Source organism: Ambystoma mexicanum, chromosome 4q (genome assembly GCF_040938575.1).
Source record: "Ambystoma mexicanum isolate Mex_15411 chromosome 4q, UKY_AmexF1_1, whole genome shotgun sequence".
NCBI lineage: Eukaryota > Metazoa > Chordata > Amphibia > Caudata > Ambystomatidae > Ambystoma > Ambystoma mexicanum.
This window is the reverse complement of record NC_090928.1, coordinates 340565681-340588830: the sequence shown is the minus strand read 5'-3', so window position 1 is coordinate 340588830 and position 23150 is coordinate 340565681.

Below are 23150 nucleotides of genomic sequence, written 5' to 3'. Positions count from 1 at the left end.
GCTTCCGAGTTCCTGTCTGTGTGTTGCACGAACACGAAGCCGGAAAGCAATGCTCTGTGCCGCTGGCCCCCCGAAGTGCTGCTGATAGCATGACAGCACAGGTGCCAGACTCTGCAACACCCAGTTCAGCACCCTGGCTGCTGACTTTGAGTCAGGCCTGCCAGGGTGAGGGACTGAGCCACTGAGGGCATCCCAGCCCTTAATGTGTTGCAGCGCGGCTGCCAGGCATCTCTGCATTGTGTAATGAGACAGCGCAAGCCTTGCTGGGCACCCCAGCTTGGCTTGCGCTGTCCAATTACATAAATGATGATCACGGCCCCACTGTCCTCCCTCCAAAAGATGGGGGGACAAAAAGACATAGCAAAAACAAAGAGGTGATGGCTGGAAGGTTTAGACTGAATCTTAACCACTGGCATTGCTCGGGGCAACCCTCCAGACCATCGTTCTTCGCCTGCCAAGCCATTACAGAAGGGGAAAGCCCATATGCAAATCAGGCTTGGCCCCACCCCAAAAGGGGAAGTCCAGCCCGAACTGCTAGGTCACATCCCTTCTGCACGAGACCACAAGCATCCCCAAACATGTTTCACCCTTGTTGGGGCTCATCAGTGAGGAGTAGCTTGGGTCTCTAGGCCCAGCAGGCACGGGACCCACGTCTGGGCATACCCGTCCCACTCGGGGTGACAAAGCAAAAACAAAGAGGTGATGGCTGGAAGGTTTAGACTGAATCTTAACCACTGGCATTGCTCGGGGCAACCCTCCAGACCATCGTTCTTCGCCTGCCAAGCCATTACAGAAGGGGAAAGCCCATATGCAAATCAGGCTTGGCCCCACCCCAAAAGGGGAAGTCCAGCCCGAACTGCTAGGTCACATCCCTTCTGCACGAGACCACAAGCATCCCCAAACATGTTTCACCCTTGTTGGGGCTCATCAGTGAGGAGTAGCTTGGGTCTCTAGGCCCAGCAGGCACGGGACCCACGTCTGGGCATACCCGTCCCACTCGGGGTGACAAAGCAAAAACAAAGAGGTGATGGCTGGAAGGTTTAGACTGAATCTTAACCACTGGCATTGCTCGGGGCAACCCTCCAGACCATCGTTCTTCGCCTGCCAAGCCATTACAGAAGGGGAAAGCCCATATGCAAATCAGGCTTGGCCCCACCCCAAAAGGGGAAGTCCAGCCCGAACTGCTAGGTCACATCCCTTCTGCACGAGACCACAAGCATCCCCAAACATGTTTCACCCTTGTTGGGGCTCATCAGTGAGGAGTAGCTTGGGTCTCTAGGCCCAGCAGGCACGGGACCCACGTCTGGGCATACCCGTCCCACTCGGGGTGACAAAGCAAAAACAAAGAGGTGATGGCTGGAAGGTTTAGACTGAATCTTAACCACTGGCATTGCTCGGGGCAACCCTCCAGACCATCGTTCTTCGCCTGCCAAGCCATTACAGAAGGGGAAAGCCCATATGCAAATCAGGCTTGGCCCCACCCCAAAAGGGGAAGTCCAGCCCGAACTGCTAGGTCACATCCCTTCTGCACGAGACCACAAGCATCCCCAAACATGTTTCACCCTTGTTGGGGCTCATCAGTGAGGAGTAGCTTGGGTCTCTAGGCCAAGCAGGCACGGGACCCACGTCTGGGCATACCCGTCCCACTCGGGGTGACAAAGCAAAAACAAAGAGGTGATGGCTGGAAGGTTTAGACTGAATCTTAACCACTGGCATTGCTCGGGGCAACCCTCCAGACCATCGTTCTTCGCCTGCCAAGCCATTACAGAAGGGGAAAGCCCATATGCAAATCAGGCTTGGCCCCACCCCAAAAGGGGAAGTCCAGCCCGAACTGCTAGGTCACATCCCTTCTGCACGAGACCACAAGCATCCCCAAACATGTTTCACCCTTGTTGGGGCTCATCAGTGAGGAGTAGCTTGGGTCTCTAGGCCCAGCAGGCACGGGACCCACGTCTGGGCATACCCGTCCCACTCGGGGTGACAAAGCAAAAACAAAGAGGTGATGGCTGGAAGGTTTAGACTGAATCTTAACCACTGGCATTGCTCGGGGCAACCCTCCAGACCATCGTTCTTCGCCTGCCAAGCCATTACAGAAGGGGAAAGCCCATATGCAAATCAGGCTTGGCCCCACCCCAAAAGGGGAAGTCCAGCCCGAACTGCTAGGTCACATCCCTTCTGCACGAGACCACAAGCATCCCCAAACATGTTTCACCCTTGTTGGGGCTCATCAGTGAGGAGTAGCTTGGGTCTCTAGGCCCAGCAGGCACGGGACCCACGTCTTCAAAAAGACATGCCACAGAAGTTGGGGGGGACAAAAACCCCTGTCTCCCCCTATAATTAAACCCATGAGCAGAGGTCAGAGGATTGGAGACCTGGCTAAGGGCTCCTTCAATAGGATGTAGGATGTTGAATGCAGACTGAGAGGATTACATTGGTAATTATCATGGTAGGTGGATATGATGTTAAAGACATGCCTCAAAAGGAGTTTTCAATAGTGAGTGAAGGTAGACAGAGTTCAATGATTATCAGGAGTGTTGGAGTCTGTAGACGGTCTTCTTGAGGATCAGCAGGATTACAGCCCCTTGAAGCAGGCAGGAAAGACCCCAAGAGAAAGGGAGTCATCAAAGTGAGAGGACAGACTAAAGCTGGTAAGAAATGTGAGTTCCCTGACTGTCCATGCAGCAAATGGGTTAACAGGATGCAAGAGAGATTTGCTATCCCCACAATAGAAGTCAGTTCAGTGGGAGCAGTGGGAATGTAGTTGGGAACTAATGGGAATTGGAGGGGATAGTAAGAAGCATGGTGTTAAGATGTGAAAGATGACTCCCACCTGAGGTGTCACAGTCATGAATGCGAACAATGGCAAGGGAGACACAAAACATACAACATGGCAAGGTAGGGGAGAGAGAGTGGCAAGAATATCCTTGATTTTAGTGATCTTGGATGAGATGTTTCTGGCAAAGTCATTGGCAGAGATTGAAGAGTAGATTGCTTGCGGTTGTGTGGGAGCCAGCATGACTTGAAGTGTGGAGGAGAGTGTTCAGGGGTAAGAGCAGAGGCTATTAATGTGACTAGTAAAGTAGGATGATTTAGTAGACACCAAGGCCAAAGGGAAAGTTAGGAGAGCTGCTTTACTGACAAGGAGTATTGGGGGAATGGATCTTGTGCTGCTTGTGAAAGTGGCATTGCCACTCCAACTTTAGAATATGGATCTAAGGAGTAATCAAAGATTTGGGTGAGAGGCAGAGGGAGGGAAGTTTCAAGAGGGTTTGCGGTTCTTAAAGAAGAGTAGGGAGTATGGATTAAGTTAGAGAATACCTGTTTTATGGCGGAAGCTGGGTGAGTAGCATAGGGTAGGAAGGACCTGACTTCAGGGAGGTAAGGAGCCTGCTTTCTGCTCACTTTACTGTTTCCACTTATTTTTCTCATGTTCTCTGTGCTACTGGATCTCAGAGATTTGAATTCCAGAGAAGTGTGTACATTTTTGCAGTAAGAATGTTTTGTGCATCTCAGATGTGTGCCAAAAAGGTTTGTAGAATATGCCCTATCTCTTTTTTTGCCTCCAAGACCTTCAGCATCTATACCAAAAGAGATACGTTTGTCACACAAAAAAAGTCCAACAAACGCACTACACTGCTCACTCTTGGAGGGTATCATGTTCTCTGCCCCTTTCCCTAAATCCATTATCTCTCCCTGGCTTCTGGAAAAAAATCAAAACCTCCCTTTTTATCTAACCCTCTGCATGTTCCTACCCGTGTAAAAGATTCTATGCAAAACTGTATGCATGTAACTGAACTTGTTGTCCTCTGTCCTTGTCTTTAACTAAGCCTTCTGTCTGTAACGAGCACCAGATGCCTCTGGGCTGCTGCGCACTCTACAAATCTGAATAAATAAATAAATAAATAAATAAATAAATAAATAAATAAATTTGAAACTATAAGACATACAGGCCAAGGAGATTTCTCTTCAGTGCCATATCCTACTGCTACCTCAATTCTCCTGTCTGAAATTACCATTACAGTCTTTTCGACCAAAATGGACAAATCCTTCTAGGAAATGCACTCAACCGGGTGCCACAATCATGTAATTGTTATCCATCTTCTGGACCCTTATTCTCTTGTTATTGTCCTACCTACTTCACATTGGTAAGAAATGAGAGACATTTATCCAAAATCAACTTTAAAGTTGAATATAGTACACTAGTTACTCAACAGCCACCAATATGCCTTCAAGTCAGTGTATATCAGCACATCTGCATTTAGAGTCAACCAAAGTTGTCATTTTCAAGAACTTGAAATGGTGCAACCCATATTTTTAAATCCCCTCAATTTGCAAGCATTGATCATCACAATAGACAACACAATTGTCTTCAAACAGCTTGAATCATAGGTTTTGGTAATTTCAGTATGAGCTTTGCCTGTCTTAAATACTTGATCTCCAATCGTTCGAAACAAATGAAACTTGGGCCCTTCACTACTTCCTCACACTGCCCTGACTACAGATCTCATTTGAGGCTGGTTTTTAATGTTGAGATATGTCAACTACAATCTGTGGTGAAAATGCATTTGTGTCAAAAGAGAAACTCCAACACATTTAACCAACTCAGCCATACCCGGACATACATTAAAGCTTTTCCCACTCTCAAAAGGCCAATCAGAGCACTGACAAATCACAAATTAAGTTGCTTTATCTACGTTCTTGGAGTACAAATCAACACATTTGTGCCACAGATTCAAATATAGAGATTTAGCAACCTTTAAGCCAGACCCACAATATCACTCCTTTCCTTCTTTCCATTAACCGCCTTCATCCCACATCACAGCCATAATAGGGCACAGACACACCCCACGGAGGACAAATAAATAGCAATGAATGCACACAGATCCACGTGGACTGCCTGACTTTTATAGTTTGTTTTTACAGTTTGGTTTTTAGAGACTATAACAATTAGATTTTTTGTCAACAACTCAATAACTTGTGCTTAGCATCAGTTATCCCATTGTAGACTGAGGGAAAGTCTCTCCTACCTGTCCCTTTTAGATAGGCGGAGTCATAGCGCTACCTAGGGCCAGATCACCACACAATGGAAAGGGTGTGCTTCAAAGGAGGGCTAGCAAGAGGGTACACAATAATAGTAAAAAAAGTATTTGTTTACTGGCACCAAGCTAGCCAAATGTCTGTTGTTTAGTGTGTTATTTCAATTTCCAAGGGTCTGTTTTTTTAACGTCGAAATTGCATGAAGGAGATTTGATTTGATTTGTAATTTGTAATGCGCATATCCCGAAGAAGACAAGCAGAAACTGCATCTAGGTGCAGGTTTTGAAATAAACATGATTAAGAGTGGGGACGCCAATCTTTTAGGAAGAAGAAAGATTATTGGAAAAAGTGAGTTTTTAGCTTCTTTCTGAATAGAGGCAGGGAAACAAATTCCATGCTTGGGGGCCGGTAACGGAAAAACGTCTGTCACAGTGAGAAATACATAGAGAAGAGGGAATGATCAGGAGATTGTGATCCCCTGAGTGGAGAAGGCAAGTCAAATGATATGAAGAGATTTTGGAGGTAACTGGGGACCATGCCATGAATACACTTAAACATCAGACGTAGGATCTTAAAAATAATCCTCTACTGGTCTGCCAGTCAATGAAGGTTTCTACGATATGGTGAAATTGAAGCAGATATTGGGAGGCCACAAAGAAGTTGAATCGCCACGCTCTGAACAACGTGAAGGTGGTATATCTGACCAGTTGGGATGTCCATGAAAAGGGCACTGCAATAGTCCAATCTGGAGTTTACCAGAGTCCCAACGACTGGCGGGTGGTCTGATTCTGCAATTAGAGGCAGAACGGGTGTCCAATGTTTAAGTCGGTAATACATTGATTTTACAGCTTCGCAAACATTTAGGATTTAGAGACAAATAGGGCTGGGCAGGAAACTGTTAAGTGTCTTCAAGTCAGCAATCCCACTAAATCAGTGCCTTGTCTGGGATTGCTCAAGGGAAGCCCTTATTTATATATTTTTTACGACAAGTTATAATCTGGATGATGAACCCTTGTATAACGCCCCTCTCTTAGAATCCCCCTGACCCCACAGAGCCAAGAAGTAGGTTTATTTTGCAAATTAAAAAGGTTTAAACAATAGATATATATCACACTTTTATAAATAAATTGATAGCACACTTATGAATATGAGCAGTAATCAGCAATAGGTAATCCTACAGTAGCACAGTTCTTGGTTACTTATGAATAAGAACAGAGGACTAAGGTAGCAGAGAATGCTTTATATGGTTCAAGGAAATGCAAGGTGGGACAGAGTGCAACACAGAAATAATTTGATATGATTTCAACAAGAGCTAATATGTTCACTTTTCCCCTTGTGGCAATTCACTCCCCCCCTTTATGCAATATAAGGAGATGGAAGTAAAGCACACAGTTTTCAGGAATACAATCAACATGCAATTCAGTTCCCGTTCCCCCCAGCAAGCTTAGATCACAGGGATGATTTTAAAACTCAGGCAAAATCCTTTTAAATGTGGTGGCAATGAAGTAAAATATGCTAAAAATGGTTTTTAATTCCCTATAAGAGATTCAGGGTGGGTGATAGCTACTTTAAATTAGTTCAGGATCACTTTAGCAATGCTCTATGAATGATTGTCAGGTTGCAAACGAATTTCAGCAAAGGAAAGCAAGAAGCTGCTATTTTGACAAGTGAAGAAATTTGAGCCAAATCGCAAATTGCAGCACTTTTTCCGAGTGCGTCGAGCGCGACTAAGGAAAAAGTATAATGAACAGAAAGTCGGTTTAGAGCTTGTTGGAAAGCTGGGAATCATAGCTTCCAAATGAAAGTTAAATCTCATTCCTAGCACAAACGGACGATTTTATGAAGGTAGTTTTTCAGAAATTAAATAATGATTCAAAATGGCAAATTACACTTTTACAGGTTTAAAATCGGAGAAGGGACACACGATTCTATGATGCCGTTTTGGACAGGTTAAATGTTTTGAATCAGATTATTTTAAGCTAAGAGATGGGTTCTGCACATTTTTAGCTGGGTACTCACACTATAAATTTGAAAGGCATGGCCTCGTCACGGATCTGGTCAACAAGTTTAGCTGCGGTTCTCTCTGCTCGGCGGGTCTATAAGGCACCGGTTCTGTTCACAGCGATCTGGTCTGGGTCTGCTAGCGGATCTGGATCTCTGGTTCTGGTCTCGGCACTGCACAGCGGTCTGGTCTGGGTCTCTTGAATTGGATCTGATGGTTCTGGATACAGAGGATTCTTAGCAAGCAGCAAACCACGCAGCCCAGCGGTTGAATAGTTTGCAAAGGATTTTGAGGCCTGCTGAAGAGAACTCAGCTTGTGGGTTAGGCCTTTGCTTTAAGTTCTGCAGTCTGAGTTCTAAGTTCTGGTCTCTGTCTGGAATTGAAGTCTAAGTGCTGGATCTGGTGTCTTCTGGCAAAGTGCTCCGCAATAAATCAGCTTGAAGTGGGAAGTGAATGTCCCTGTCTAGCTTCCAGTGGCTCTTTTTATGTCTTTTGGGAAGTGGTTGTGAAGGCTATCTTTCTATGCCCAACCCACTCACGATTTGATAGGTCAAGGATTTCTCTTTGACCTGATTTGAGAAGGGAGCAGTGAGTCATCAGGTGTCATCTTTATGGCATACAGAAAGAACACTCCCCTTTGCTTTTACCTTAGAAAATAATTTTCATAACTAAACACATTTCCCAGATACACAAGTGGTTGACATTACATATACACATCATAGATCACATAAGGTAGTTTCTGTTCCAACTCTGATGTTTCTAAGAGCTTGGATTAAGAAATGACAACATTTTGCGCTTTTTGGTTGGTTTACCAATATTGGATTTTTACCAAAAATGACACAGATGTAAACCGCCTTTCTACACATATTCCAGTAAATTTTCATTTTTCTAGCGTGAACCCCGTGTCTGCAATCTCCATAATTCATGGGTTTTGCCTCAGAACATGGTACAGAGTTCTAACACCTCTTAAAATGTGCACAGAAAAATCACAAGAATAATGATATTAATCATATAATTTTGACCAAGTCCGTACTATGAATTATCCATCTTTTTAAAATTATGCTCTGGCCCAGAGGGGTGTGGTTTCCCAAAGCACATGGTGGAATTTCTGGTTTGTCCACTTCCTCCAACTCAAGTTGCTCACAGAGGCACTGCCGCTCCCAGTTTCTCTCAAGAGGAAGCCATTTACGACCCCCCCTAATTTAACATTTGCCTGAGCCAAGGAAGGCTCATTGTTCAGTTTCCTGCAGTCCCCAGCTGCTCCTCCCCTAATCCAATCAGGGAGGTGTCATCTCCTTTTGGTGGGGGTAGCAGAATGCAGCCAGGCCTGGGAAGAGTGGCTGAGCAAGTTTCAACTCCTGTCGGGGGTAGTTGCCGGGCAGAATTCACTCTCTTCAAGCCAGACTTCAGCCAAATGTCACTTTTGTTCCCAGTTTTTCTTCATTCAAAACAAACTTACAATTTTTACACATGCAGCTAGAATGCTGATTCTAAGTTCAAAACTATGACATTTAACAGTTGCAAACTATGTGACACTCAACAGTAGGTCACCCCTTTATTTTAAACATTTAGATTTTAGTGTCTTTCAGTCCAATTTAACTTAGGCTGCTGACATCCACAGCTCAGCCAGTTTTGTTACAAACATTGTTTAGGGCTCTTCATCTTTCCAGATTTTGTATGCACACAAGACTACATTCTGCCAAATGTCTGCTGGTGTTCATTGAGATTTTTGAATATCTTGCAATGTTTAAAATAGGCATTTGTAGCTTGCATTTCAGAGAAACAAGGGTGATTTCAAAGCGCTTTTTGAGCCAACCGGCACTACTGTTTTTCCTTTGCCACACATTTCACCCATGGCACTCCTGGCCCATCATGCTCGCACTGGTGGGTGGCATGTCAGGGGAATATTTTGGTGTGCACCAAAACTGTGCGGTTTTCCTGGATTCTGGCGCAATGTGGGCTTTTTCGGCCATCTTGGATTTTCTAAGACCACAGCACCAAATGTTGCAGCATAATAGTCTAAACGTGGGTCAGGACACCCAACAATCTCCCCCGCCCGACTGCTCTTTGATTTCGAGTCGAGGGGGAGTCGGGTGCAAAGGATATTTTGATCCACGCGCTGGTATGTCTGCATCATCTTCTTCCAATTGCGTAGATGGCACAGTTCAGCATCTTTTCCTCCATCCAGTTGGATCGATCGGTTCTCCTCGTCGGTCCTGATGGGAATATTGGGCAGTACCCCGGGCCCCTCGGATCTTTGCTCCCGGTCCCCGGGTCATTCTCCTTGGTCAGTCTCCGGGTTTCATCTCTCGTAGGATGATAAAGCAAAGCGGCAATATACATTGCTAGACATTTTTCCACCCCTATTAATGGTGTGGTGAACAGATACATTTTATACATCAGGATACATTTTGCAGTCTTATTTTAAAAACAGGATATAACAGGGAACATTGCATTACGTTACTATCTTTTTGATATGTGGGATATTTTAGAGTTGGAACTGACTTACTCTGGAGCGGCCCCCTCTGGTATTGCAGAGGACTCCTCCAGTTGCTGCAGAGTGTGCCTGGGATGGCAACACTTTAACTGATTTATATGGACTCACTTGTCTTCCCCTTCTGCCAAACTACCTTTCGGGATGCGGATCTTGTATGCAACTGGGGAGACCTTGTCTATAATTTCAAAGGGTCCCTTCGATGTAGGCAAAAATGCTCGCTGTTTGGCCTAGTTCCTTTGGAAATTTTATAGATAGACCCGGTCTCCCACATTATATTCCTTCCTGGTGGTTTTCAAATCATAGTGAGTTTTCATGCTATCAGCTGATCTTTCTAGATTCCGCTGAGCATAGGCAAAAGCATGTTGGAGGTGTTTCCTCAAATTCTCCACATATTCATGAGTTGTGGAGGCATTGATCAACGTCTGCTCTTGGGTCCTGTATAGCAAATGCTGGGGAAGCACCATCTTGCGTCCAGTCATCAACTCAAATGGTGACATTTTGGTTGCAGATGAAGGGGTAGGTCTGATGCCCATTAGGACCAGAGGTAATCAGATATCCCAACTTGGCCCAGCATCTGCAATAAACTTTTTTAAGATGCTCACAATGGTTCGGTTATAGCATTCTACTGCCCCAGAAGAAGCTGGTCGGTAAGCAATGTGTATCTTCCTTTTGACCCCCAGTATCTCCCACATCTTAATCATTACATCACTGGTAAAATGGCTACCTCTGTCTGACTCAATCCTTTGAGGTAGACCAAAACAGGAAAAGATGTGGTTAATCATTAGGGCAGCTGCTGTTTCTGCCTTGCAGTTTGGGGCCGGGAGACATTCAACCCACTTGGTAAACAAGCATGTGACCGTCAACATGCACTTGTTTCTGCTAGATGAGCGAATCACAGGGCCTACGAAGTCGATTTGCAAATCTGACCATGGCAGTGTCATCCCCCTATTTTGGAGAGGCGCACGGTGTGTGAGGGATGATGGCTGAAATTGTGCACACACCAGACACCCCTTCAAGTATTGGTCGAGGTCCTGCCCCATGTGTGGCCAGTAAGCAACCTCTCTTAAGATCTCAAGTGTTGTATGAAACCCCCTATGACCGGTGGTGGCTGCATCATGGGCGTGACTTAACATCAGGCTTCGGAATGAGGTAGGGACCACCTACTGATCATGGCCAGCTTGGGATTTCCTTACCAACAAACGGTAGTGGATTCGGAACATTTTTGGACATTTCATCAACACTCTAAGGTCCTCCTTCCCAATGTAATCGGTATCCGTCAGGGGAAAGTTCTCAGGGTCCTCAATGTGTTGGTCAAACTTACCAATTATTGGCTCCCCCTTCTGAGCCGTAATTAAATCAGCATCAGGGGTCTCCTTACTCCATTGTGCAGTTGAAAGATCGTTGTGAGCATTTGTCTCGGACCTAGTGATAGCAGTGACCTGGATTTCCCCCAACAGGGACTCAATCTCTATTAGATCCCCTTGGATGGCCCCGGTTTTGGCCAGCTGATCAGCTAAGTCATTTCCAGTTTTGTCTGGTCCCTCTACTTTGGAATGACCCTTGATCTTTTTCCAATAGATGGTCATCCCATTCAAGGTGACCAGATCATCAATGTTTTGGATCAACTTCTCATGTTTCAAGGGTTTGTTGTTAGCACATAGCATGCCTCTGGTTTTCCAATTAACCGGGTGCTCCATGAACCCGTTCCGTACATAATCAGAATCTGTGATTATGACCAGTTCGTGGAGTTGATGTTGGACAGCAGAGAGGATGGTCTGATGCCCAGCCATCAACTCTGCCATCTGACTACTTCGGGGACCAATTTTGTACCCAGCAGAGGGTTCTGGAAACTCATTCACCCATGCATTCCCTACGCCGGCCACCAGTTCTTTTTCCCCGTTGTTGTCAACATGTAAGAGCATCCATACACATAGACAGTGGGCATTCCCTCACACTTGTCCTCTTCAAAGACTTTGTGTGGGGAATTAAGGTATGCCTCCATGTTGTCCTTGATTTTTAGACTTTCGTCCTCGAGACAGTTTTCTCTGACACAACCATGCAAGTCAGCCAGACCTTGCGCGAGGGGACTCTTCTTGTTTTGGCCATATCTGACCTCCACAGGAAAGCCTTGCATTGACAGAATCCAGGAAGTAATTCAGGAATTACTCACATTTCCGGCCCAGATTCTGTCACTTTGGAGATATAGCAGAGGCTGGTGTGGAGTCTCCACTATGATGTGTTCCCCCTGGATGAACGGGTGGTAATTCTTCAATGCCCACACCGTTGCCAGGAGTGCATTTTCACAATCGTTGAATTTTTCCTCCACAGAGGATAAAGTTTTGCTCGCATAGGAGATTACTTTATTGACCCTGTTATGCTTTTGGTATAATACTGCCGTCAAGCACGTATTAGAGAACCCTGTCTCCAGGAAGAACTCCTTGTTTCTGACAGGGTAAGCTAGGCAAAGCGCTTGTGTGAGGCTTCTTTTGAGTTGTCTTACTGCCTCAGATTGTTCTGGACCCCATTCCCACTTGACCCCCCCCTTCAAAAGATGAATCAGGGGTCTGCTGATCTCTGCGTAGCCCTCAATGAACTTTCTGCTGTAATTAGTCAGTCCAAGGAGGCTCCTTAGTTCCCGCAGAGTTGTGGGATCCTTTAGTTTCTGGAGTGCTTCCACTTTCTTTTCCTGGGGACAGAGACCCTGAGGAGTAATCTCATGCCCCAAGAAATTAACACGTGTTCTACACCACTGTGCTTTTTGGAAGGAAAGTTTTGCTCCGGCGGCCCTCAACTGGGTCAGGACATAACGGATCTCTGCTATGTGTTCCTCAACAGTTGAGCTTTTAATGAGGACATCATCTACATAAACCAAGTTACCCCTCGCACCCAGGTCGGGCATGGCCTTGTGTAGGAAAATGTTGAATTCATTGCCGGAGTTGAGGTATCTGAAGGGAGTCCGGGTCCATGTGTACTGCTGGCCCCCAAAGGTAAAAGCCAGTTTGTATTGGTCCTCCCTAATGACAGGCACAGTCCAGTATCCATTGGTCCGGTCTATTGCAGTGAATAACTATGACCCCTGAATCTGGGCCAGCCCTTGGTCAATGTAGGGCAGAGGCCATCGGGAAGTATGGACCCATTTGTTGAGCTCCCTAAGGTCGGCGCAGAGTCTCCACTGGCCGTTTGGCTTCAATATTCCCAGCACCGGATTATTGAAGGTGCTGTGTACTGGACGGATTATCCCCCGGGACTCAAGGTTCTTAATTATTTCAGTAAGGGACTCCATGGATGCGAGAGGCAAACGATATTGCTTCACAAACACTGGAGTCATGCCAGGGTCCGTGGGAATTGTTGTTGTGTGGATGTCGGTGCGACCACAGTTATATGAGTCTAACGCAAGGAGATCTTGGAAATCCAAAAAACCTGTTTCAACTTTTGCTTCTGTTCCAGAGTCACATAGGCATCAGCTAGGTTGACTCTCTCTTCCACCATCTGCCTGAAGCCTGGAAAGACTTCTGGTTTTGCTATCTCAGCGGCCTCCTCCATCTGGGTGGAGAAGTCCCTGGTCAGAGTGCTGATTTGGACTGGAGGCTTCAGGTGGGAAAGGCAGCCCTCATGGACCTGGAAAATCACCTCATCCCCCCTGAAGTCACAAGTCACATCTTCCTTACCATAAGGGCAAGAAGTGTACACCAGGAAGTTCCCCCCATGCCGGGTAAAGATCCTGTCTGGTGTTGTATTGTCATCACTGTCACTGTCAAAACAGTCCTTGGGGATCGGTCCTAACAGTTCATTCCCTAAATCAATAGAAAAATGTCGGTCATCAACCACCATTCCAATAATGGTGCCCGCGGCTAGAGTAATACTCTTTAAGTCGCTGTTATCCACCTCTATTGGAATAGTGTCATGTTCTATATTGACTAATGGTGTTGGGTTTACCCCCAACCCTTGCTGTTGGAGAGAAGCATTTAGATGAATATAAGCATCAGGGTTTTTCAATTTTTATCCTCTTTTAACTTTCACTTCCAGGGAGAATTGTCGGGTCCTTTCTGGGATGGTGACTTCCTCTTTAATCTGAATTTCAACTGCATAAGGTAGCGATTGAGCTGACCTAAATGCTTTTTCTGGATCATCAAAGCCCATGGGATTATCCACTAATCGGGACCAAGCTTTGAAGTTTATTAGGTCCAAACTAATGGCAAAGCGATTGAGAATGTCACCGCCTAAGTAAAAGGTGGCAGTGACGTCTCGCACGACCCAACAATTATGGACTATGCTCTTGTTGCCAATGGAGATTTTGAGCATACACCTGCTTGGCAGGAGATGTTTGGAATTAGGTGCTTCCAGGTCCATTTCCCATTTGTCTATCAGTTTGAATGCGGGAATGGCTGGATCTTTTGGGAGTTGGCGGAACATGGCTTCGCTGATGAAGCTCTTACTGTTGTTCACACACACTCGGGCGAGAACAGAGTCCTTCCCATCATTTAACTGAACAGGAATGAACAACTGCTCTCCAATTTGCTGAATATCAGCCAGGCTCTGAGCTGATTTCACATCTTTCTGGACTATCGGAGTGGGAATGTCTGGTTGTGGATTAGTAAAGAATTTCAGAGTATTTCCTTCCTGTGTGGAATACCACCTTAGACTGGAAGGAAGGTTGATTTTCAGAAATAGAGAGGACCCCCCATCACCAGTCTGTTGTCCTACTGCTATTACTGTCACGTCTGGAATTTGGTTGTTCTGGAAGTGAAATTCTACTTGGTCAGATTTGTGTTCAACCATGTGGCAGGTGCCGTTTAAACTAACATGGTTGACACTCTGTTTTAATTTTATTGGTCGGCTAGTCTGGGTCCAGAGGACCTTGTTTACGCAATCTATTAGGGGTGACAACCTTCTCAGGAGGTCATTCCCTAGTAAACAAGGGGTGCCCTCTGGAGTCTCTACTATGACTGGGTGTTTCACTTTGTGTCGCCCAATTTTGATGTCCAAATCTGCAGTCCCCTCGACGGGAATTTCCTTCCCATCAAAGTTCTGCAGTTGTCCATGAAGAGAGGTGAGAGGAATCTGGTATTTCTCCCCCCTTCCTGCATTTAGTTCATCAAAGGCCCTTTTGGACAGAAGAGTAGCTTGGGATCCAGTGTCCACCAGTGCCAAAATTGTACCCTGCCTCTGTACTTGTACCGGGGCATAGTATCTTCCCCTCCTTCTCCTCAAGGGGGCACAGATAATGCACATTTTTGGACAACTGGTGGGCTAATTTTCTGGTTTTGGACATTGGGAGGGGAGAGATTTTGTGGAGAGTCATGGGAATCTGCAAGAAAAAGTTGGCAACTTGAAAGAGGATATTCGAGTTCCCCTGGTTCCGGTCCTGGGCCGCCCCCCCTTTTTGGAGGCAGTCACCAGAATGGGTTTGAACCCGGGGATTTTGATGCTGTTGGTTCTGGGATAGAATGATGGGCGGCGACAGCTCAATCCCCACATCTACCCAGACTATTGATGCGGTTTTGGGTTCCCCTGGTTCCGGTTCTGGGCCGCCCCCCCCCCCTTTTGGAGGCGGTCACCAGGATGGGTTTGAACCAGGGGTTTTCGATCTTGTTGGTTCTGGGATAGAATGATGGGCGGCGACAGCTCAATCCCCACATCTACCCAGTCTGGGTTGGAATCCCTTGGGACCCATTTTTCCTTGGGAGGAGTTCCCCCATCTCTGAAGGAGAAGATCCTTTTCCCAGGATCCTCTGAGGATCCCTCTCCCTCAAATTGGAAAATCTGTACCTCCTCCACAAAGAGGGTCTGTTTGGGTACTTTGTTTCTCCTACCCCCCCTCTGTTCCTTGGGTGGCATACTTTCAGGGGTAGGAGATTTTGTTTCCGGTTCCTGGGTTTCCAGGGGCTGTTTACAAATGGGGAAGGAAGCTTCCTCCAAGGCTTTACACCCCCCTTCCCCTTGTGCCTCCTCCCTGGGAACCGGTGGGTTATCGGGGTGCTGCCCCCGTCATTGTTCTGGAGCACCAGGCCCAGAGTTTGGGGCATTCTGCGGTGGCATGCTCATCTGAGGGTTCTGTTGAGCCCTCAGTATGCAACCCAGATCCCGTGCCATATTTTGGACCTGGCGCTCTAACTGTGAAACCCGCTCATGCTGATACGGGGTTCTATTTTCTCCCGTGGGCTGATCCCGGGAAGGGTAGCTATCCCTTCTCTGGTAGTACCCTGGGTTGGGAAGATTTGGGTACCCCTCCACCCTTGGCCTCCCCTCTCCCGGATTAGGTGGTCTGGGCTCAGGGAAGTGGGGAAAGGAGGATGGATGATTTTGGGGCTGGAAGTTGGGTGGATACCTGAGGAACAAGTTCTGCCCAGGATTTGGTGAATTTCTGCCCCCCATGGGAAGTTAGGAGGGAAGTTCCCTGGGTCAGGTGCTTGGCTGGATCCCCCCCTTGGGCTGGAGGAGTCCACACGTAACCCAGGATGGGTCTGTTTCCCTTGTAGCGGGGACTTACATAGTCAGGGTAGCGAGGGACCCCATTTGTGGGATTACCTCCTTGACCCCTGGTCTGTGACTGGCCCGAGGGCCTTCTGGGCTGTGAATTGTTTGGTGCAGGCAGGTTTTTTGGCCCCCCCATCTCCAAATCTAAAACGGGGGCAACCTTTACCTCTGCCACCTTGGCAGCAGCAGGGGGGCTGTTGATTTTGGGTTTTTTGGGCTGATTCTTATTTTCCACCGGTTTCTGCACCTCATAGATGCGGGTGGCTTGCTCAATGACCCAGTCTAAAGATCTTTTCTCGTGAAAATCTCTCACGAGCTGAGTCATTATGTATTTGGGTAAGGCATGGAAAAACGTATTAAAATTAAAAAGTAAAAATTCCTTACTGTCGGTGCGCACCCTTTTGGTAGTTTGCGCAAAAGCACGCTTTAACTCCTGCACAAATTCTTGTGGGGCCTGATCCTCCCCACATTGCAAATTGTAGGCTGCCTTGCAAGCCTCTTGAGGATTTCTATGAACAGAAAAATGTTTCAAGATGGCCGCCCTATAGGTGGACCATCTTGAATGATTTTGGTCCTCCAGCCCCGCAAAGAAACTGGAGTATTCTGGGGAGAATGTCCATTTGACGTACTGGATGCAGCTACTGCTGTCCTTCAAATGGAAAGTCTCCATCATTTGCTCAAAGAGCTCTAAGTGTTCCCAAACAGAATACTTGGAGTTCTTGAGTTCTTGTGATAAGGGGTGATGACACTCCTTATTGTCTTGATCTGCTTTAAGGGGTCCTTAAGCAAGGCCCTTTTTTGCCTTATTGGCCTTTTTGGTTCGGGTAACCCTGATCCACTCATCCTCTGACTCAGAGGCACTGCTCCCAGATGTGCCCGTCTGATCTTTCAGGTTTTCCCGGATTCTGCGAGCCTGGGAATGGCTGGCAGAATGTGGGGACCTGGTCTCCTGTGTCCTGGGCCGCTCAGAGGAGTCTTCAGATCCCTCCTTGCTGCCAGGATTTGATGGGTACCCCCCCACTGACCTAACTGGGCGGAGGTTTTCAGGATGCCCTTAGTGGGCCTACTGTCCTGGGGTTCCCCACTAAATTGCACTGTGCTTAGGTGCCCATACCCGGATGCCCGCCCATCCATTCCTGGGAGGTACTGGCCTATGAACCCCATACTTTTGGCTGGATAGTAATCTGCCCTCCCTGTGGCCCTGTGCTCATGTGCGCAAGGGGACATGGGGGAGGCAGAGTCCAAGTACTGGGAGAGATGAAGGCCTCTGGTACTAGGGCTCCTGAGGTTATGCTCAGGTGTTTCCCTTTCCCAGCTAACTTCATCTCTATCAGCCCCTGCTCCCTGTTGCAATGCAAGAGCCTGCTCTTTCAGTTCCTCACTTAAGGCCTTACTAGACTCTATCAGTCTCTCCTGCATGGCTACCTGTTGCTGGAGCCTATCATTGTGCTGACAGAGAGCCTCATTCTCTCTCTGTGCCTCCTGATTGGTCCTGGAATACTGGGCCAGTCTTTGCTGCAGGAGGGTTACCTCCTGAGTCCCATCCTTACTGGCCTGCTCCTTTCTTGCCAGAGCATCTTCCACCCTCCTGGTGTGCTCTAACAAGTTCTGATGCTCTTTTTGGAGGTCACCCAGCCCCTGGAGGGCCAGGTGATTTCCTTCCATTTTTTCTTTTAATTGGCAGACTTCCTGGCCTAAAGTGTCCCTTTCCTGACTAAGAGCCTGCATCTGTGCCGCCAGGTCGTCCCTCTGCCTTTGAAAGGCACCAGCTTTCTGGCGTTCTTGATCAAACTCTGCCTGGGTATCCAGGTCTTTCAAAATCAATTTATTGCTTTTCTCTTTCTCTCTGTCTAGTCGGATTTGCAGGTTGGCTACCTGCTCTGTGCATGCCCTGTTAAAGTCTAGTTGTTGCTCCAGCTTTTTCTGGCTCTGCAGTAGGGAGTCCAAACCTTCTTGGTACTCCTTCTGCAAGGCCAGAAATCTGGTATCCTGGTCAGCCTTTTCCTGTTGCAGGATATCCGTATCCTCCTTTATTTTAATAATATACTGCCTACTATCATTTTCTGACTCCTGACTCCTCTGCAGCCTCTGCTCAGAAGAGACCAGGTCAGATTGGGCCTTCCCTAATGCCATCAGTTGCCTATTTGCCAGATCTTGGCCTTCAGCACATTTGTCCTGTATGGCTCCCATATGTAAATATAAATATGCCGCTACCCTGGCAATCTTGTTGTGCTCATCCTTGGCCTTAGGGGCCATATATAGTTCACTCAGGGCCATATATCTGACCCTGTTTCAGTGATCTGGGGTGCGATTACCTGCAACCAGACCGCCTGGTCCTGATGAGCCCACTCACCTCTCACAAATAGCTTATGTAAGAGGTGTTCTCTGGCTATTTTGATATCTACGAAGGTCGTCATTCTGGAACTTGATCTCCTTCCTGATTTACAGAAGTATTTTATTTTGCAAAACAGACCGTTTACTTAGAGCGTTCCTTTGAGGGGTGTTTTTACAGTGTAACACGGCGTGGTGATCCAACAGAATTTATATATCCTGTCAGTTAACACACTGTATTAATCTGCACAAGTGATAGATCTAATCCAGAATCCCCAGCTATGAGCCCCCTGTCATGATCACTGCTTCCAAGGAGCCAGGATCAGCCCAACGTCCTTGGAAGCAGGCCCCTAACCCTGATCCTAGGCACCAGCCGGTCCCCACAGGGACCTTTTGGACCTTGTCCTGGCGCCGGTGGCACCAGGCTCATCAGAAGCCTCGGTCCCGGCACTGGAAGCGCCGGGCTCATCATTGGTGTGAAGATGCTTGGGTGGACTTACCTGCGGCAGACCATGCTGCTGACTTGCCAGACTCTTAAAAGTCCTCGGTGAACTGGGACTACTTTTCTTACCTGGGTGGGGCAGCACCACTCCACTGGAACTCTTCTGGAAGCAGGAACTCTTTTCTTACCTAGGCGGGGCCGTGGAAGGAGACGCCTCATCACTCCAAGGCTATTTAAACCACACCCGATTGATGAAACGTGCTTCGCGTTATTCTGCATCAGCAGCAGAACGCTCACCGAGTCTGCTCCAGCTTTTCTTCTTTAGATCCTGAACCTGCAAGAATTATACTCACCATTCCGGTACCCGAGCAACATCAGCACCTGCAAAAGATCAGAAACAACAGGTTAGCAGAACGAACTTTCACACACAGTGTTTGCTTACCTGATCCATCGGCAGCGGCCGTGTCTCACGCTGCACCTTCGCCTGCAAAGACAAACAGCACTATTTTACTTACCGGCACGCCGTGCATTCCGGATTCTTCACGCTGCATCTGCACAAAGACAAACAGCATTATTTTACTTACTGGCACGCTGTGCATTCCGGATTCTTCACGCTGCATCTTCACCTGCATAGACAACAGCACTCACCGGCACGTGGCGGATTCCGGATTTCTTCTTTCTGCATCGTCGCCTGCAAAGACAAAGAAAGAGACAGTAAGAGCGCTTGCCATACTTACTCAATTCCAGGTGCTTCACTGCCACGCATAAAAGACTATAAAGACTAAAGGTGTCCAGAAACTTACCGGTCGTGCAGACAACGACGGTACTCATCCTCTGAAGTCAAGAGGCTAACGTTTCACCAGTGAAGGAACTGGCAACGGCACCCTGCACTAGACGCAGATGGAGAGCCCAGCATTCACCTATCTAAGGTGAGCAAGTTGACCTGGGAGGGGGGTTCAACAGACAAGCTGGGAGGAAAGAGATAGGGACATTCAACAACCCAGACCTTTAATCCCCATATTATTTCACCTGCAGAAACCTCACCCTTCGAGTTCGACACACAGTGCGGAGAGGTTCGACCCCAGAAGCCAACCGAATCCTGCACATCACGTTTCGTGTTACGGACACCTTCCTGCCAAGACCCGCGCCTCCGTGGGAATCAGGTGAGCGTTACACCCCCACTCTGTTAAGTGACTTCAAGTTTGCAATCCCACTAAGTCAGTGCCTTGTCTGGGATTGCTCAAGGGAAGCCCTTATTTATATATTTTTATGACAAGTTATAATCTGGATGATGAACCCTTGTATAACGCCCCTCTCTTAGAATCCCCTTGACTCCACTGAGCCAAGAAGTAGGTTTGTTTTGCAAATTAAAAAGGTTTATTTGAAAAATTAAACAATAGATATATATCACACTTTTATAAATAAATTGATACTTTATAGCACACTTGTGAATATGAGCAGTAATCAGCAATAGGTAATCCTACAGTAGCACAGTTCTTGGTTACTTATGAATAAGAACAGAGGACTAAGGTAGCAGAGAATGCTTTATATGGTTCAAGGAAATGCAAGGTGGGACAGAATGCAACACAGAAATAATTTGATATGATTTCAACAAGAGCTAATATGTTCACTTTTCCCCTTGTGGCAATTCACTCCCCCCCTTTATGCAATATAAGGAGACGGAAGTAAAGCACACAGTTTTCAGGAATACAATCAACATGCAATTCAGTTCCCGTTTCCCCCAGCAAGCTTAGATCACAGGGGTGATTTTAAAACACAGGCAAAATCATTTTAAATGTGGTGGCAATGAAGTAAAATATGCTAAAAATGGTTTTTAATTCCCTATAATAGATTCAGGGTGGGTGATAGCTACTTTAAATTAGTTCAGGATCACTTTAGCAATGCTCTATGAATAATTGTCAGGTTGCAAACGAATTTCAGCAAAGGAAAGCAAGAAGCTGCTATTTTGACAAGTGAAGAAATTTGAGCCAAATTGCAAATCGCTGCACTTTTTCCGAGTGCGTCGAGCGCGATTACGGAAAAAGTATAATGAATAGAGCTTGTTGGAAAGCTGGGAATCTTAGCTTCCAAATGAAAGTTAAATCTCGTTCCTAGCACAAACTGATGATTTTATGAAGGTAGTTTTTCAGAAATGAAATAATGATTCAAAATGGCAAATTACACTTTTACAGGTTTAAAATCAGAGATGGGACACACGATTCTATGATGCAGTTTTGGACAGGTTAAATGTTTTGAATCAGATTATTTTAAGCTAAGAGATGGGTTCTGCAGAGTTCTAGCTGGGTACTCACACTATAAATTTGAAAGGAATGGCCTTGTCACGGAACTGGTCAAAAAGTTTAGCTGCGGTTCTCTCTGCTCGGCAGGTCAATCAGGCACTGGTTCTGTTCACAGCGATCTGGTCTGGGTCTGCTAGCGGATCTGGATCTCTGGTTCTGGTCTCGGCACTGCACAGCGATCTGGTCTGAGTCTCTTGAATTGGATCTGACGGTTCTGGATACACAGGATTCTTAGCAGGCATCAAACCGCGCAGCCCGGCGGTTGAATAGTTTGCAAAGGATTTTGAGGCCTGCTGAAGAGAACTCAGCTGGTGGGTTAGGCCTTTTCTTTAAGTTCTGGAGTCTGAGTTCTAAGTTCTGGTCTCTGTCTGGATTTGAAGTCTAAGTGCTGGATCTGGTGTCTTCTGGCAAAGTGCTCTGCAAGAAATCAGCTTGAAGTGGGAAGTGAATGTCCCTGTCTGGCTTCCAGTGGCTCTTTTTATGTCTTTTGGGAAGAGGGTGGGAAGGCTATATTTCTATGCCCAACCCACTCACGATTTTATAGGTCAAGGATTTCTCTTTGACCTGATTTGAGAAGGGAGCAGTGAGTCATCAGGTGTCATCTTCATGGCATACAGAAAGGACACTCCCCTTTGCTTTTACCTTAGAAAATCATTTTCATAACTAAACACATTTCCCAGATTTACAAGTGGTTGACATTACATATACACATCATAGATCACATAAGGTAGTTTCTGTTCCAACTCTGATGTTTCTAAGAGCTTGGATTAAGAAATGACAACATTTTGCGCTTTTTGATTGGTTTACCAATATTGGATTTTTACCAAAAATGACACAGATGTACACCGCCTTTCTACACATATTCCAGTAAATTTTCATTTTTCTTGCGTGAACCCCGTGTCTGCAATCTCCATAATTCATGGGGTTTTGCCTCAGAACATGGTACAGCGTTCTAACACCTCTTAAAATGTGCACAGAAAAATCACAAGAATAATGATATTAATCATATAATTTTGACAAGTCTGTGCTATGAATTATCCATCTTTTTAAAATTATGCTCTGGCCCAGAGGGGTGTGGTTTCCCAAAGCACATGGTGGAATTTCTGGTTTGTCCACTTCCTCCAACTCAAGTTGCTCACAGAGGCACTGCCCCTCCCCGTTTCTCTCAAGAGGAAGCTATTTACGACCCCCCCTAATTTAACATTTGCCTGAGCCAAGGAAGGCTCATTGTTCAGTTTCCTGCAGTCCCCAGCTGCTCCTCCCCTAATCCAATCAGGGAGGTGTCATCTCCTTTTGGTGGGGACAGCAGAATGCAGCCAGGCCTGGGAAGAGTGGCTGAGCAAGTTTCAACTCCTGTCGGGGGTAGTTGCCAGGCAGAATTCACTCTCTTCAAGTCAGGCTTCAGCCAAATGTCACTTTTGTTCCCAGTTTTTCTTCATTCAAAACAAACTTACAATTTTTACACATGCAGCTATAATGCTGATTCCAAGTTCAAAACTATGACATTTAACAGTTGCAAACTATGTGACACTCAACAGTAGGTCACCCCTTTATTTTAAACATTTAGATTTTAGTGTCTTTCAGTCCAATTTAACTTAGACTGCTGACATCCACAGCTCAGCCAGTTTTGTTATAAACATTGTTTAGGGCTCTTCATCTTTCCAGATTTTGTATGCACACAAGACTACATTCTGCCAAATGTCTGCTGGTGTTCATTGAGATTTTTGAATATCTTGCAATGTTTAAAATAGGCATTTTTAGCTTGCATTTCAGAGAAACATAGGTGATTTCAAAGCGCTTTTTGAGCCAACCAGCACTGCTGTTTTTCCTTTGGCACTCCTGGCCCATCACGCTCGCACTGGTGGGTGGCAGGTCAGGGGACCATTTTGGTGTGCGCCAAAACTGCGCGGTTTTCCTGGATTCTGGCGCAATGTGGGCTCTTTCGGCCATCTTGGATTTTCTAAGCCCACAGCACCAAATGTTGCAGCATAATAGTCCAAACGTGGGTCAGGATACCCAACAAAACAAAGGCTTGGAGATCAACCAATCTTTTTTCTGGACCAA